At 45.0% G+C, this 17,952-nt stretch overlaps 1 long non-coding RNA gene across 1 annotated transcript; it reads left to right on the forward strand.

Moving 5' to 3' along the window:
• The first annotated feature begins 1,746 nt into the window (after window positions 1-1,746).
• Window positions 1,747-12,250, forward strand: LOC140479448 (uncharacterized). The gene is made up of 2 exons (XR_011961041.1): window positions 1,747-1,781; window positions 11,377-12,250. It is a non-coding gene; the product is annotated as an uncharacterized lncRNA (long non-coding RNA).
• The last annotated feature ends 5,702 nt before the right edge of the window (window positions 12,251-17,952 follow it).

Raw genomic sequence — 17,952 nt, forward strand, 5'->3', positions numbered from 1 at the left:
TGGAATAATGCCTGCTAGAGAGATCAATTAGAGAGTGACTGGAGGGAGGGAGAGAGACAAAGAGTGAATGAGGTAATGAGAGATTGACGATAAAAGGAAAGAATGATTGAGGAAACAGGTAGAAAAATAAGTGAAGGAGAGGAACGGATAATAAGCGAGAGAGAGCGAGAGAGAGAGAGAGAGAGAGAGAGAGAGAGAGAGAGAGAGACAGAGAGAGAGACCAACCAACACAGAAGGAAAGGGAGATAGACAGAGTGTCAACCATACATGGAAAAAGGGAAAGATATACATGATTATATAATTGGGAGAGGATAGAGACGGAAATGGAAATAGAAAAGAGGAGGTAGTCAATAAATTACAGGAATATATTCAAGTGAAAGGTAGAAAGAGGAAAATAGGAAAAGGGAGGGAGGAAGTATGAAAAGGAAGGATGAGAGAGAGAGCGAGAGAGAGAGAAGAGGAAGTGTGAGGGGCTGACTTGGCTCTCTCTGCCTGATACCATTTACATACTGAGGAACACCCAGTCAGACTCTCACAGGCTGCAGCTTTATAAAGCAGAGCCCAGTGAAGGGAGAGTTTATCAGGAACCAGGCACAGGGACAGGAGCACACACCATGATCTCACACATCCAGCTGATCTGGCCCCTGGCATTCTGTGTCGCAGGTACAAATCTCTCTCCTTCCACCTTGAATCTTTAGCTGCTCTCCATTTCACTCCAATTCCACTGACTTGTGATTGAAGGGAAAATGCTGAAACCAGAGGAATGCTCAGTGTCTCCAACAATCTCTCATTTGACAGGCTCTTTTTGTGACAGTTCTGACTTCACTCTGACCCCTCAGGTATCAGTGGGGACATCATCATGACTCAGTCTCCCCCGGTGCTGTCAGTGGGACTGGGCCAGACCGCAACACTCACCTGTAAATCCAGTCAGAGTGCCAGTGGTGATGTTACCTGGTACCAGCAGCGAGAAGGGCAGAAACCCTCTCTGTTGATCTATGATGCAACAACTCGATACACAGGAGTCTCGAGCAGATTCACCGGGACACAAGTATCCAGCACACATTTCACCCTGACAATCAGCAACGTTCAGAATGAGGATGTCGCTGACTATTACTGTCAGTACGAGTACAGTCCTTACACAGTGATACACAGCTGTACAAAAACCTCAATACACATAGTCCCACTTCCTGTACTGACGCTTCCCACTGCTATATCTAATATATATATCTCTGGACGCACAGTCCCAACTCCTGTACTGATACATCCCACAGTTATATTAGATGTACAATAATGGACACATAGTCCCGCCACCTGAACTGACATATCCGACAGTTAGATCTAAATAAAACTGAGCAAATTACCCCGTGCTGGGATTGTCACCGTCCACTACACACTCCAGTCCCTGTGGTGTCCACTACTCACTGAAGGCCTCAAGGTTCCCCCTTATACTCCATGGCCACATAAGAGAGAGCAAGAGAGAGGGGGTGTGGGGGCTGGGGTGGGGAGCGGATAGAGAGAGAGAGAGAGAGAGAGAGAGAGAGAGAGAGAGAGAGAGAGAAACAGAATGAGAAACACAGAGCAAGAGAAAGGCATGAGTGACAGAGAGAGGGAGAGAGAAGGTGAGAGACAGAAATGGACAAGGAGAGGGTGCGAGTGAGCGATAGACAGAGAGGGACACGGAGAGGGTGAGAGTGATGGAGGGAAAGAGGTTTTTGTGCAGCCTCTGCACTGGGAGCTCTCACTGTGCCTTACGTTCGGTCCAGGAACCAAGCTCAGACTGAGTAAGTAAACCTCAATCCTCCGTTATTAACCCTGTCAATACTGAAATGTTGACTAAAACACAAATACTGAATTGTTGAAGGTGTTAGTGGGGAGCTGCAGTGAATGAAATGGTTGATTGAGGAGCACTATGTCTAACAGGGTGTCCAGCTGTATTTCTTTAGTTCCATTGCCCCCTTTAAGCAGCAAGATATAAGTCAGTCAGTTTTACTCACCGTGTGGAGGAACTCTGTCCATTTGCAGCCTGTGGTCCCATTCCTGCAGCATGTCGTGAAATCAGTGAGTAACGTCTTGCCAGTCTCAGTGTGACAGACACGGGCAGAGTTTGATGTGAGCTCTGGCTCCCTGTCCCAGTCTCTGACCTCACTGAACTCAGCAGCAGCAGCAGCACCAGCAGCACAGTGAGACACCGAGCTCCCACCTCCCCCAGCTTTAACTCTGCTCAACCACACAATCACAGAATTGTTACAGTGCACAAGGAGGCCATTCTGTCCATCCTGTCTGGACCAGCTCTCTGAATGAGCAATTCACTGAGTGTCATTCTCCTGCCTTCTCCCTGTCACCCTGCACATTGTTCCTTTTCAAATAACAGTCTCATTCCCTTCGGAATGTTTCAATTGAAGCTGCCTCCACCCCACTCTCAGGCAGTGCATTCCACACCTTAACCACTCACTGGCTGAAAATGTTTTTCCTCATCTCAGTTTTGATTATTTTACTAATTACTTTCAATCTGTGGCCCCTTGCTGTCAATCCTTTCATGAGTGGGAACATTTTCTCCCTGTTTACTCTGTCCAGAACCCTCCTGATGTTACATTCCTGAAACAAATGTCCTCGCAGCCTTCTCTTCCCCAAGGAAGACTATCCAAATTTCTCCAATAGACTTTCTTAACTGACTTTCCTCATCCCTGAATTTTCCACAGGAATTTTTTTACCTCATCTGCAAAATAATCACAGCCTTCATGAGCTATTCACCTTATCTATTCCCCTTGGTCCCTTTTGCCTGCGTTTGGATCATTTCCCCCTAAATATTTCCTCTCCATGTATCTGTTCAAATATCTTTTAAATGTTGTAATCAGACTCACCTCTATGATGTCCTCTGGCAGCTCATTCAATACACGGACCATCCTCTATGTGAAAGAGATGCAACTCAGGTCCCTTTTGAATCTTTCCCCTCTTGCTTTAAACTTCTGCACTCTAGTTTTGGACTCTCCGACCTTGAGGAAAAGACTTTGACCTTATCTATGCCCATCATGATTTTATAAACCTCTAAAATGTCACCCCACAGCCTCTTACCTTCCAAGGAAAATAGCTCAGGCCGAACCAGCCACTCTTTATAACTTAAACCATCCAGTCTTGATGAATTTCTTGTCATCTTGTTTACACTCTTTCCAGTGTAATGACATGTTGCCAATAGCAGGGTTACCAGAAATGTGGCCTGACCAATATCTTGGAGAGCTGTAACATAATGTCCCAACTCCATTGCTCAATGCTCTGACCAATGAAGGCAAGTGTACCAAATGCTTTCTTTATCACCCTGTCTACATATCACTCCAGTTTCAAGGCACAATATGCCTCCACCCCTTGGTCTCCCTCTTTGACAACTCTCCCTTTGGCCCTACAATTAACTTTGTAAGCCCTGGACTAGTTTTTGTACCAAAATGCAACACCGCACTATTATCTCAATATGGAATGTAAATGTACTCTCAAATAGCCGTCATCACTGCCCATTATGCCGCCAATTTTGGTGTCATCTGCAAACTCACAAACCATACCTCCTATATGCTCATTCAAATATTTCCTATAAATGACGAACACTGATGAACCCCGAACCAATCCTTTTACCACACTGCTGGTCACAGGCTTCCAGTCTGAACAATAACCTTCTCCCACCACATTGTCTCCAACCATTAAGCCAATTTTGTATCAGTTGGCTTGCCCTCCCTGGATCCCATTTAATGTCACCTTACTAACCAATTGTCCTTGCGGGAACACGTCAAAGGCCTTGCTAAAGTCCATGTAGACAATGTCTACCACTCTGCCCTCAGCTATCTTCTTGGTCATGTGTTAAAAAAAACTCAATCAAATTTGTGAGACTCGATTTCCCACTTACAAAGCCTTGTGTACTATCCTTAATCAATCCTTGTCTTTCCAAATGCATGGTAAATCCTGGCTTTCAAAATCCCCTCCAACAACGTATTCCCTACTGATATCAGCCTCACCTGTCTATAATTCCCTGGGAATTCCTTGTAGACCTTCTTAACTAACAGCACAACATGAGCCATGCTCCGGTCTTCCAGTACATCACCCGTGGCTGTTCATGATATAAATATCTCACCAAGGGGTATCACTGTCTCTTCCTAAGCTTCACACAAAGTACTGGTATGGACCTGATCAGGTCCTAGGGATTTCCCTATCAGTTTAAAGAACAGGTGCACTGCACCTCTTCTTCTGTAATGAGGACTCTACTCAAGACATCAACATTTATTTTCTGAATTTCCTTCAATTCACTACCTTTATTAATGGTAAATATTGAGGCAAAATATTTGTTTTGTGACTCATTCATATTCTAGTTAAAAAGAAAGTGAAAATTTCTAATTGTAAAACATTTGGAGGTGCTCCATGGGATACGATCCATGATCATGACTTTACTCTGGATTGTCCTTTGTCCTTTTCCACTGTCACCCTAAACCTTGTGATACAATGCTCACTCTTCCCTAAATGTCCTCTCACTGACACTTAATCTACTTGGGCCTCCTCATTCCCAAGATCCAGGTCTGGCAGAGCTTTGTATCTCATTAGAATGGGAACACACCGCTGGAGAAAATTCACCTGAGCACACTCTCACAACTCTGGCCCCTCTTTGCCCTTCATACTGCTACTATCCCAGTCGTATACTTATAATTAAAGTCCCCCGAATGTTTGCTGTGAATTCCTTGCAGATTTGTCACTCTACTTCCTTCCCACTAGTTGGTGACCTATAGACTGCACTGACGAAGCTGATTGCACCTTTTTTGCTCCTTATCTCAAACCAAATCGCTTCTGTCCTTGAGCCCTCTGGGACATCCTCATTCTCCAGCTCTGCACCGATCTCCTTAACCAATCCCACACCTCTCACCCTTTCCATCCTTTCCTATCTTTCCTGAACACCTTGTATCCAGGAATATTTAACACCCAGTCCTGTCCTTATTTGAGCCTCATCTGTTACAGCACCAACTTCAGATTTCCACTTGGCAATCTGTGTCTGTAACTCCCCAATCTTATTCCCCACACTCCGTGCAGTCCCATACATGCACAGTCAGAGGGGTTTAGAAATGATGACTTCCTTCCTCACTTTGACCCTACCTAATAGGTTACGATTTGTTACTCTGGTGATCTAACTCTTCCAGGATTCTGTGTTCCTTGGATATTCGCCCCTGGTGCCCACAGCCCTTCCATGGCAGTTTAAACCCTCTCCAACAACACAAGCAAGGAGCTCAGTTCCTGCTCTGTTCAGGAGCAACCCATTTGGTCTATAGAAGTCATATCTCTCCGAGAGTGATTCCCAAAGTCCCAAGAATCTAAAGCCCTCCCTCCCATACCACTTTTCCAGCCTCACATACACCTGTGTTATCCTCCTGTTCCTATTCTCACTTGTGTGGGACCCTTGGAGTAATCCAGAGATTTCTGTTTTTGAGCTCCTGCTACAAATTTCCTGCCAAAATTCAGACTGCAGGACCACATCCCTTGTCTCCCTCTGTCACTGGGACCGATGTGGACCACAACTGCTGCCTGTTCCCCGTCTCCCCTCTGAGTGCTCTGCAGCTGCTCAGTGACATCCTTGACCCTGGCACCAGGGAGATAACACACCATCCTGGATTCCCATCTGCAGCTGCAGAAACACCTATCAATTGCACTCGCTGTCGAATCACCTCTCACTATCACTCTTCCAGTCTTCCTTGTGCCCCCCTGTACAGCTGAGCCCCCCACGGTGCCAGGGACTTGGCTCTGGCTACATTCCCCAGCTGAACCATCACTCCCACCAGGATTCTGAACTGAATCCCAGCTGGACAGTGGGACACTCTGAGGGTATTCCTGTACTATCTGCCTGGTTCTTTTGGACTGTCTGCTGCTCCTCCATTCCCTCTCTCCCTGCATACTCTGAAGCTGCAGAGTGACCACATCTAGAAACGTGTTCTCCCCGGAGCTCTCAGCCTCACGGACGCTCCGCACTGACACCAGCTGCTGCTCAAGCTCCGAAACCCGGAGCTCCAACTGCTGTCACTGACTACAATTCCTGCTCTCATCGTATTCCAGGAGCTGGGAAGCATTCTGAAATTCCTACAAGGAATAGGATCTGCGCTCTCTCCACTCTTTGGTTATCTCTTGGCAAAGTTCTGATGACAAACAGCTCCAGCAGGGCTCACAATCCAGTGCTTTCAGTGTTCTGGGGTTTGGCAGAGTCTCTTCAAAAGACCACAAGGCCCAATGATATTAAAGCAGAATTAGGCCATTCTCCTCATTAAGTCTGCTGTGCCATTTGGTTATGGCAGATGTGTTTCTCACAACCATTTTTCCATGATGTTTGATCGCCTATCCAATCAAGAGCCGATCAATGTCTGTCCGAAATACACTCAATTGCTTCACGTCCACAGCAGTGAGGTCCATAGATGAACCACCTTCTGGCAGAAGAAATTCCGCCTCATCTCAGTCCTCATGAGTTATCCCTTAACTCTGTGGATGTGCCCACTGGTCCGAGTTTCTCTTACGAGTGGAAACATCTTCTCCCCACCCACTCTATCCAGGCCTCTCAGTATTCTGTAAGTTCAATGTGATCCCTCATGTCTTTCTGAACTCGATCAAATACACATCCAGAGTACTCAACAGCTCCTCATCAGACCAGGCTGGCACCCCCAGGGTCATTCTTATAAACCTCCTCTGGATCTCCCCCAATACAAGCACATCCCTCCTTAGATACAGATCCCAAAACTGTTCACAATATTCCAAGCCTCAGCAGTACACACCTGCTCTTGTATTCTAACTCAGTTCAAATGAATGATAACATTTCACTTGTCTTCCTATTTGCCAACTGAACCGAAATGATAACCTTCAGAGAAATCTGAAAGAGGACTTCTGAGTACCTTGATGCTTCAGAATTCCAAATTTCCCCGTTTAGAAAACAGTTTAAGCTTCTATTCTTCCAACCTAAGGGCATAACCTCATACTTTCCCACACTGCATTCCATCTGCCACTTCTTCGCCCACTCTCTGAGCCTTTCCAAGTCCTCCTGCAGCCTCCCTACTTCCTAAACTCTCCCTGTCCCTCCCCTCATCTTTGTGTTATCTGCAAATTTAGGAACAATGCCCTCAGTTCCTTTTCCCGATCATTAATATATAATTAATTGTTACATAAATAGCTGAGGTCCCAACACTGCCCCCTGCTGAACTGCACGAGGCACCTGCTGCCATCCTGCAAAAGATCCATTTATTCCCACTCTCTATCCATGTCAGTACCGGGCGCCAAACTCCATGGGCTCTTAGGTTATTTCGCAACCTCCTGTGTGGCAACTTGTCAAAGGTCTTCTGGAAACCCAAGTAGATCATGTCCATTGGCTCTCCTTTGTCTAACTTGCTCATTAACTCCTCTTATTACATTGAATTCCAGCTTCTCCCTCTCGAACTGCAGGATGAATTCTATCACATTATGGTCACTGCCCCCTCAGGGTTCACTCACCTTCAGCTCCCCAATCAGGGCTGCCTTATTACATATCACCAAATCCAGAGTTACCTGTTTCCTAGTGGGTCTACCACAAACTGTTCCAAAAAAAAGCCTCTCGCAGACGTTCCATGAATTCCTTTCCTTGAGATCCATTCCCAACCTTATTTTCCCAGTCCACCTGCATATTGCAGTCCCCATGTCTGTTGTAATAATGCCTTTCTCACCTGCCTTTTCTATCTCCTGATTTATTTACTTACCCACATCCCGACGACTGTGAGGAGGCTTGTACATAACTCCCATCAGGATCTTTGTTCCTTTGTGGTTTCTTAGGATGACTCACACAGACTGTATGCAGTCTAACTCTATATTTATTCTTGCTGTCAATTTAATTTCATTTCTTAATAACAGAGTAAACTTGCTCCCTACACACCCCCATCCACCGATATTAGAAACGTAGAAATATAGAAAGCTGCTGGAGGAATAGGCCATTTAGCCCTTAGAGCCTGCACCACCATTCAATATGATCATGGCTGATTATGCAATCTCAGTATCCCATTCCCACTCTCCCCCTATACCGATAAATCCCTTCAGACTCAAGGACACGGTCCCCCTGGAATATATCGAACAAACTGGCCCCAGCAGCTTTCTGTGGTAGAGAATTCCACAAGTTCACAACATCTGAATAACTGACCCCTTATTCATGATCTTTGACCCTGAATTTTGGATTTCCCTAATATTGGCAACATTCTTCCAGCATCAAGCCTGTCAAATCCCATCAGGATTTTATATGTTTCCGTGAGATTACCCTCATTCTTCTAAATCCCAGTGAGGACAAGCCCAGTTGATCCAGTCTTTCCTCATATGTCAGTCCTGCCGTCCCGGGAATCAGTCTGGTGAACCTTCGCTGGACTCCCTCAATAGCAAGAATGTCCTTCCTCAGACGAGGAGACCAAAACTGCACACAGTACTCAAGGTGAGGCCTCACCAAAGCCCTGTATAAATCTGCAAGACATCCTTACTCCAACACACATATCCTCTCACTGTGAAGGCCAACATGCCATTAGCTTTCCTCACTGCCTGCCGCACCTGCATGCCCCCTTTCAGTGACTGTTCCACCATGACACCAAGCTCTCATTGCACCTCACCTTTTCCTTAACTTCCACCATTCACTAATAATCTGACTTCCTGTTTTACCACCAAAGTGGATACTCTCACATTTATCCAAATTATATTGCATTTGCCAAGTATTTATCCACTCAGCCAGCCTGTCCAAGTCACCGTGCAGCCTCTTAGCATCCTCCTCACAGCGCACATTGCCACCCAGCTGAGTGTCATCAGCAAGTTTGTAGGGATTGCATTCAATTCCTTTGTCCATATCGTTTATCAATGTTGTGAACAGCTGGGGTCCCAACACTGAACCCTGCGGTATCCCACTCATCACTGCCTGCCACTCTGAAAGGGACCCATTTATTCCAACTCTCTGCTTTCTATCTGCCAATGAGTTCTCTCTCCATGTCAATACATTCCCTCCAATACCATGAGGTTTTATGTCACTCACTAATCTCTTGTATGGGGCCTTGTCAAAAGTCTTTTGAAAGTCCAGAACACAACATCCACTGGGTCCTGAGGGAGGGTCACTCAATCCGAAACGCTAACTTCGCTTGCTCTCCACAGATGCTGCAAGACCGATGAAAGTTTTCATCAATTTTTGTTTTTGTTGTCCACTGATTCAGCCTTGTCCACTCTCAACTGATCACATCCTCAAAACCTTCCAGAAGATGTGTCAGGCCTGATTTCCCTATAGTAAATCGATACTGACTTGGACCAATCCTGTCACAGCTTCCAAATGCTCGGTTATTGTATCTTTAAGAACTGACTCCAGCGTTTTCCACATGCACAATTCCTCATTTTCACTCTCCCTCCTTTTATTAAAAAGTGGAGTTATATTGGATACTGTCCAGTCCATTGGAACTCTGTCAGAGTCTTCAGAATGCTGGAAAATGTTCACTAATGTGTCTACAATTTCTACACCCACTTTCTTAAGGACTCTGAGTTGCAGAGCATCAGACCCTGGGGAATTACAAATTTTGATACCGTCAGTCTCCACAATACCACATCCCAACTTATAATGATTACCTTCAGTTCCTCCTTCACACTTGAACCTCTATCCACTGGCATTTCCTTTCAATAGGATGTGCATCCTTGGATATTTAGTTCCCAGCCCTGATATCCTTGCAGCCATGTCCCTGCACTACAGGCTCATTTACCTTGTTTCATATACTCGATGCAACGAAGTACAAAACCCTCAGTCATGCACTGACTGCCTCCTTCTCATAATTATCTCTGTCAGAAATCATAGAAATCCTACAGTGTTGAATCAGCCATTCAGCCCAGTCTGACCCTCCAAAAAGTATTCCACCCACCCTACAATTCCCAAAGATAATACTCCTAACCTACACAACTTTGTGACAATAGGAGGAAACCCAAGTAGACACGGGGAGAATGTGTAAACTCCACACAGACAGTCAGTTGGAATTGAGTCTGTGTCTCCGGAGCTGTGAGACAGCAATGTTAACCACTGATCCACCATTCCACCCTGCTAGGCATCAAGTTCAATTCCTGATCTTTTCCATACTCTCCATTCTATTACATGGTCTGGATGCTTTCATAAATTCTCATGAGCCCCTATCTTCCTTAATTACCTTGGATTGTGTGATACCATTTTGTCTACTTTATTCCAAATGGTTCGCGTGTTAAAAGACAAAGCTTTTACGTTTGTTCTTTTGTTGAGCTTCCCTGCACTTTTATGTTTCCTTCGTCCAATATGACATTCACAATATTCTGTCCTTTCCTTTTATTTTCTGGTTACAATCAGTCCCATCACTAACCAGTAATCCAACATTCTCCTTTGCCATCCATTTTCTCATTTTCCATCCAACTATCCCAGTTATTTTGGCTTTGAATCATATTCAGACTGATATTTATCCCTGAACAAACATCACTCAACGTGTTCCTTGGTTCATTGTTGCTTGTAAGATCTTGTTGTGTACAATCTGGCTTCCACATTTCCTCCATGACAACAGTGACCACATTTCAAACAAGTCCCACACTGTGTGCAAATGTCTTGGGGACAGCATGAACCTTTCTTTTCTTTGGATCAACTGGGAGTCTTTCAGATGTGAAAGATGCCGTTCCAATATTTCACAGGCTCCCTCCTGAAATACAGTTTCTGCTTTGTCCCTCTCTTTTGTGAAAATAGATGGAAAGTTTTCTTGAGGAACCATTGCTCCATCTTCCACCTCTGCACAAGTTCCCTTCCTGCTCTCGAATGGGCCTCATACATTCCTTTATTCTCTTCTTGTTCTTTCTGTGATTATAAACATCACTGGGATTTCCCTGACTTCATTTGGACACATTTCATCCTGTCAGCTCTTTGCTTTCCTCAGGCCCTGGTTAATTTCACCCCTGCATTTTGTCTTTCAGCCAAGCTTTACCAAGTCACTGCCCAGTTTAGTAAAATTGTTTGTTCCCAAATGAAAATTTTACAATTGCTCCATGGTTCTCCATTTCCATCCCTCCTCTCAATCTCACTGAGTTCTGATCACTGTCACTGAAATGCTCCCCCATTGATAGCCCTTCCAGCTGCTCGCATTCATTCCCTCAACGATTGTCCAAAACTGTCCCTTCTCTTTCACCATCAACTTCTCAGGGGCAATTAGGGACGGACAATAATGGCCAGTGACACCCACATGCCAAGAAGCAATTTGAACAATGCCTGTTCTTTTATGGGGTTTATAGGGGTTGGATACAAATGTTCAAAATGGATTGTTTTGCCAGTTCACGTTCATAGAGTAGAAATCCCTTTCTATGCCAGAGATTAAAATTGTTTCTCTTGTCTTTCAGGCCGTGACAACTCTCAGCCAAAGCTGACCCTGCTGCCCCCCTCCCAGGAGCAGATTGATGCCAAGGGCGCTGCCACCCTGGTGTGCCTTGCCAATCACTTCTGTCCCGATGAGCTGGAGGTGCAGTGGAAGAAGGACGGTGCAGTCATTTCGGACGGGGTTCAGACCAGCAACTACCTGCGAGCTTCGGACAGCACCTACAGTGTCAGCAGCCTGCTGACCCTCTCTGGGTCTGACAGGGAGTCCAACGCTCTCTTCTCCTGTGCCCTCACCCACGTGACCCTCCCCTCTCCTCTCAGCAAGAGCATCAGGAGATCAGAATGTGTGTAGAGTGTTCGAGACAGTCCACAGTGGAGACTCAACTTTAAATAGAACAGGGCTGAGCTGGCAGGACAAAGGTCATTGTCAGCACTGAATGTCAACTCTCTTCCTTCTCAGGACTGGCTCAGAGACACTTCTGAGGTTCAGCGGTTAAGGCAGGTCATTGGGACAGTGTAAAGGAGATTGAATTTGTATCTATCCGCGTACTACCCCTGTTCTGGGAGTGTTTGTTTGGGACAGCATTGACTTGTGATGTCAAGTAAAACTCCTCGATACTCAAGACTGTCAGCTGTACAAAATCAACGTGAACCTCAGAAGTCTCTGCTTCAGTAAACCAGATCTCCTTCCTGCTCAGCCGCCAGTTCCAATGTAAGGTTCTGTCACTGTTTAAAAGGACAGGATTCTCTTTTTTTTGAGAAAATCTAAACAAGTGTTTTCCTCAAGCTCCATTGTGGCTTTGAATTTGTGTAGCTTCCTCTGTCTGGGCTGTTAAATGCAGTCTGTTTTCTGTCAATGTCAATCTGGAAAAGGGAATAAAGATGAAGAAAATTCAATTTCTGTCTCTGAGTGCTTTTTGTATAGACTGCTCCAGCCTCAGTTGATTGGCTACGTTTCAGCAAATGGTTGTCATGGTTGGCTGCTTGGATGGTCAATCAATGACACATCAGCTGAAGACTGGATTTGAGCCAATCTTCAATCATTTTCAAGAGATCCCTTCGATCTGGAATCTGTCAAGTTGACAAGATTCGAAACAGAAATCTGCTGGGGCCCAATCATTCTCATCTGACGCATTTCCTCTTCACTCTGTTTTTCCAGACCCATCTGGTGGGATCGCACTATGCCCACTTTGATGCTGCTGAGTCACATTTCAAATGACCTGAGGCCAATCACAGACACTGGAGGCTTCAGTCATTACATTCATTTCTCCCACCCTAGCCTGTTCCTCACAGTGACAGCTCAAAGCTGAACTGAGTGACAACTTAGCTCAGAAAGATGATCAGTCCATGAGTGTGGGTGTGACTGTTACCCAGTTAATGTCTGTGGATTTGTGTTAGCTTTCCTGCATTTCATAGAGTCTCAGAATCATAGAGATGGACAGCACGGAAACAGACCCTTCGGTCCATATCGCCCATATCGACCAGATGTATGAAACTAATCGAGACCCATTTGCCAGCACTCGGCCCAGATCCCTCCAAACCCTTCCTATTCATACACCTATCCAAATGTCCTTTAAATGTTGTAACTGTACCAACCTGCACCACTTCCTCTGGCAGCTCATCCCATACATGAACCACCCTCTGTGTGAAAAAGTTGCCCCATAAGTCCCTTTCAAATCGTCCCCCTCTCACCCTAAACCTATGCCCTCTAGTTCTGGACTCCCCCACCCCAGGGAAAACGCCTTGTCTTTTTACCCTATTCGTGACGCTCATGGTTCTATAAACCTCTATAAGGTCACCCCTCAGCCTCCGACTTTCCGGGGAAAACAACCCCAGCCTGTTCAGCCTCACCCCATTGCTTAAAAAAAACGCAACACTGGAACATTCTTGTCAATCTTTTCTGACCCATTTCAAGATTCACAACTTCTTTCCGATAGGAGGGAGACCAGATTTACACACAACATTCCAAATGTGGCCAAACCAATGTCCTGTGCATCCACAACCTGACCTCCCAACACTTGTATTCAATTCTGACTGATAATGGAAAGCATAATAAATGCCTTATTCACTATCTTTTCAACCTGTGACTCTAATTTCAAGGAACTACGAACCTGCACTCCAAGGTCTTTTTGTTCAGCAACACTCCCCAGTACCTTACCATTAAGGCACGGTGGCTCAGTGCCTCAGTGATTAACACTGCAGTCTCACAGTGCCAGAGCCCTGGTTCAGTTCCAGCCTCGGGTAAGTGTCTGTGCAGAATTTGTACATTCTCCATGTGTCTGCGTGGGTTACCTCCCATAGTCCAAAGATGTGCAATTTTGGGAATTAGACATGCTGAATTGTCAAATGTTCAGGCATATATACGTTAGGTTCATTAGTCAGGGTTAAATGTAGAGGACCCGGGTAGGGAAGTGGATCTGGATGGGTTACTCTTCAGACGGTCGGTGTGGACTTGTTGGGCCAAATAGCACTGTTTCCATGATGAGGTAATTCCATGATTAAGCATCTAAATCTTGGCCTGATTTGACTTTCCAAAATACAGCACCTCGCATTTATCTAAATTAAACTCCATCTGTCACTCATCGGTCCATTGTGCTCTGCGGTAACCTTCCTCACTGCCCACTACATCTCCAATTTGGTGTCATCTGCAAACTTACTAACTGTACCTCCTATGGTCACATCTAAATCATTATGTCAATGACAAAAAGCAGTGGACCGAGCACTGATCCTTGTGGCACACCACTAATCACAGGCCTCCAGTCTGAAAAGCAACCCTCCTCTATCACTGTCTTCTACCTTCCAGCCATTTCTATACCCAAATAGCTAGTTCTCTCTGTTTTTCCATGTGATCTAACCTTGCAAAACAATCGATCACAAGGAAACTTGTGAAATGCCTCACTGAACTCCATACAGATCACGTCCACTGCTCTGACATAATCAATAACCTTTGTTAAAAATCATAAATTTCAATCAGGTTAGTGAGTCATGATTTCCCAGGTACAAAGCCATGTTGACTATCCTGAATCAGTCCTTGTCTTTACAAAGACATGTAAATCCTGCCCCTCAGGATTCTATCCAACAATTTGCCCACCAACTCTGTCAGGCTCATCGGAAACTGATTATTCCTTACCACGTTAGCTAAACTCCAGTCTTCCAGCACCTCACCTGTGACTATCGATGATATGAATATTTCAGCAGGTGGCCCAGTAATCACTTCCCCAGCTTCCCACAGAGTTCTGGGGAGCACCTGATCAGGTATCAGTGATTTATCTATCTTTTGCATTATAAGACAAACTGCACTTCCTCCTATGTAATATGGACATTTTTCAAGATGTCACAATCTATTTCCCCAAATTCTATATCTGCTGTGTCTTTCTCCACAGTAAACACTGACACAAAGTACTTGTTTAGTATCTGCCCAATCTCCTGCAGTTCGACACATAGACTGTCTTGCTGATCTTTGAGGGGCCCTATTCTGTTAATTATTACTCTTTTGTCCTTAATGCATTTATAAACTCCCTTTGGATTCTCCTTAGCCCAAGTAAGCAAAGCTATCTCATGTTCCCTTTTTGCCATCCTGATTTCCCTCTTAAGGAGGAGGAGTTAGCAATTCTGGAAAGTGTGAAAATACGTAAATTCCCTGAGCCGGATGGGATTTATCCAAGGATTCTCTGGGAAGCCAGGGAGGAGATTTCCGAGGCTTTGGCTTTGATCTTTATGACATCGTTGTTGAGAGGAACCGTGCCAGAATACTGGAGGATAGCAAATGCAGTCCCCCTGTTCATGAAGGGGAGTAAAGACAACCCTAGTAATTATAGACCAGTGAGCCTTACTTCGGTTGTGGGTAAAGTGTTGGAAAAGGTTAGAAGAGATAGGATTTAAAATCATCTAGAAAGGAATAAGTTAATTAGGGATAGTCAACACGGTAGCTCCGGCCTCACAAACCTTATTGAGTTAATTGAGAAGGTGACCAAACAGGTGCATGAGGATAAAGCGGTTGATGTGGTGCATATGCACTTCAGTAAGGCATTTGATAAGGTTCTCCACAAAATACCAAGGCATGGGATTAAGGGTAATCTCGCAGTTTGGATCAGAAATTGGCGAGCTGAAAGAAGACAGAGCGTGGTTTTTGTTCATCCTAGAATTCAGTTACTAGCGTTGTACTGCAAGAATCTCTTTTGGGGGCACTGCTGTTTGCAATTTTTATAAATGACCTGAATGAGGGCATCGAAAGATGGGTTAGTAAATTTGCAGATGACACTGAGGTTTGTGGAGTTGTGGATAGTGCTGAAGGATATTACAGGTTACACAGGGGCATGGATAAGCTGCAGAGGTAGCAAATACAGAGTTTAACGCAGAAAAGTGTGATGCGATTCACTTTGGAAGGAGCAACAGGAATAAAGAGCACTGGGCGAATGGGAAATTCTTAGTGTAGATGAGCAGAGAGATCTCGGTATTCATGTACACAGATCATTGAAAGTTTGATAGGAAAAAGTGAGGACTGCAGATGCTGGAGGTCAGAGCTGAAAATGTGTTGCTGGAAAAGTGAAGCATGTCAGGCAGCATCCAAGGAGCAGGGGAATCGATGTTTCGGGCATGAGCCGTTCTTCATTCCTGAAATGTCGATTCTCCTGCTCCTTGGATGCTGCCTGACCTGCTGCGCTTTTCCAGCAACACATTTTCAACCCAGTTTGATAGGGTGGTTAGGAAGGCTTATGGTGGGTCAATTTTTATTGGTAGAGAGATTGGGTTGAGGAGTCATGAGGTCATGCTGCAGCTGTACAAAACTCTGGTTTGGCAACAATTGGAGTATTGCATACAGTTGTGGTCACCGCATTAAAAAAAGGATGTGAAAACTTAAGGGTTCAAAGGAAATATACGAGGATGTTGCCTGGCATGGAGGGAAGGCCTTCTGAGGAAAGGATGAGGGACTTGTGGGTGTTTTCATTCGAGAGAAGAAGGTTGAGAGTTGCCTTAATTGAGACATACTAAGATAATCACAAGGTTAGATAGGGTGGACAGTGAGAGCCTTTTTCCTCAGATGCTGAGGGGACATAGGTTTAAATTGAGGGGTGATAGATATAGGAGAGATGTCAGAAGTATGTTCGTTACTCAGAGACTAGTAGGGGCATGGAATGCACAGCCTGCAACAGTAGCAGACTCGCCAACACTAAGGGCATTTAAATGGTCACAGGATAAATGTATAGGTGAAAATGGAATACTGTAGTATAGATGGGCTTCAGAACGGTTCCATAGGACGGTGCAACATCGAGGGTTAAAGGGCCTGTCTTGCGCTGTCATGGTCGATGTTCTGTGTTCTTGATATGACATTGCTCACTACCGCCCACTCCCGGACAATTAGGGAAAGACAACAAATAGCAGGCAAATCAAAGCTTGCCCCATCCCAGGAGAAATCAAACTAAATGACGTACAATTCAAATGATTAAACTGGTGAGGCTTAAATTCATCTCTTTGAAAGACTGGAGCCTTGGCCATGACATGGGTGAACCTGCATTTTCAAATTGCAAGATGGAGTGCCCTACGGATCAGGCACAAAATGAATGACACAAAGACCGAACAAACGGCTACCAAGGTGTGTCACCAAGCTGCAACTTTACGGGCGGCACGGTGGCACAGTGGTTAGCACTGCTGCCTTACAGCGCCAGAGACCTGGGTTCAATTCCCACCTCAGGCGACTCTCTGTGTGGAGTTTGCACATTCTCCCCATGTCTGCGTCGGTTTCCTCCCACAATCCAAAAATGTGCAGGTTAGGTGAATTGGCCATGCTAAATTACCCGTAGTGTTAGGTGTAGGGGTAAATGTAGGGGAATGGGTCTGGGTGGGTTATGCTTCGGCAGGTCGGTGTGGATTTGTTGTCCCAAAGGGCCTCTTTCCACGCTGTTACTAATCTAATCAATTTGTCAGGAAGAACTCAAGAGAAAGAGTGGGTGTAAGCAAGGGTCAGATGTCATTGAATGCACCATAACTGCACTAAAGCTGTTGGGATAGAGCAGGGCAATATTGTAAACAAGTACCGCAGTGGGCAAGAAAGGATGTTGAGCAACATAAATGCTTAAAATTGGGAATGGAAGTCGTATAAAAGAAATGGGAAAGGCCAATGGGATTTTGGAATGAACATTGAGAGTGAGGAGATGGAGGAGAGAGTGGCCAGGCCAGCTGCACTGAAGAATGGTTAGGTCTCAACTGGGATATGGTGTACAGTTATGTGCTTCCACTAGGGGCATTGCAGAATGGGATCGGGACAGAGGATCTAGGTTACAAGGAAATGCCAGAACAGGATCTCGAGGAGGGAGGAAGGGTATTCTGATAACAAAACGTCTTTATAAAATCGACACTGTTATTGTAGATTTACTGTCAATACCGACAAACAGAAAGGCAAAATGACACATTCTCTGGTCATACAACAGGAACAGGAAGGAGATCAGGAAAAATATTTTGATCTAGAAATTGGAATTTAGCAAGTGCTGGTAAACTGGGTCCTCCATTCAAAATGGGACTGAATTACTTCTTGGAATTTGAACAGGTCTGAAGCAAAAGAGCAAATTAGGATCAAATAGTCATTTGAGAATATTGAACTG

Source organism: Chiloscyllium punctatum, chromosome 7 (assembly GCF_047496795.1).
Source record: "Chiloscyllium punctatum isolate Juve2018m chromosome 7, sChiPun1.3, whole genome shotgun sequence".
Lineage (NCBI taxonomy): Eukaryota > Metazoa > Chordata > Chondrichthyes > Orectolobiformes > Hemiscylliidae > Chiloscyllium > Chiloscyllium punctatum.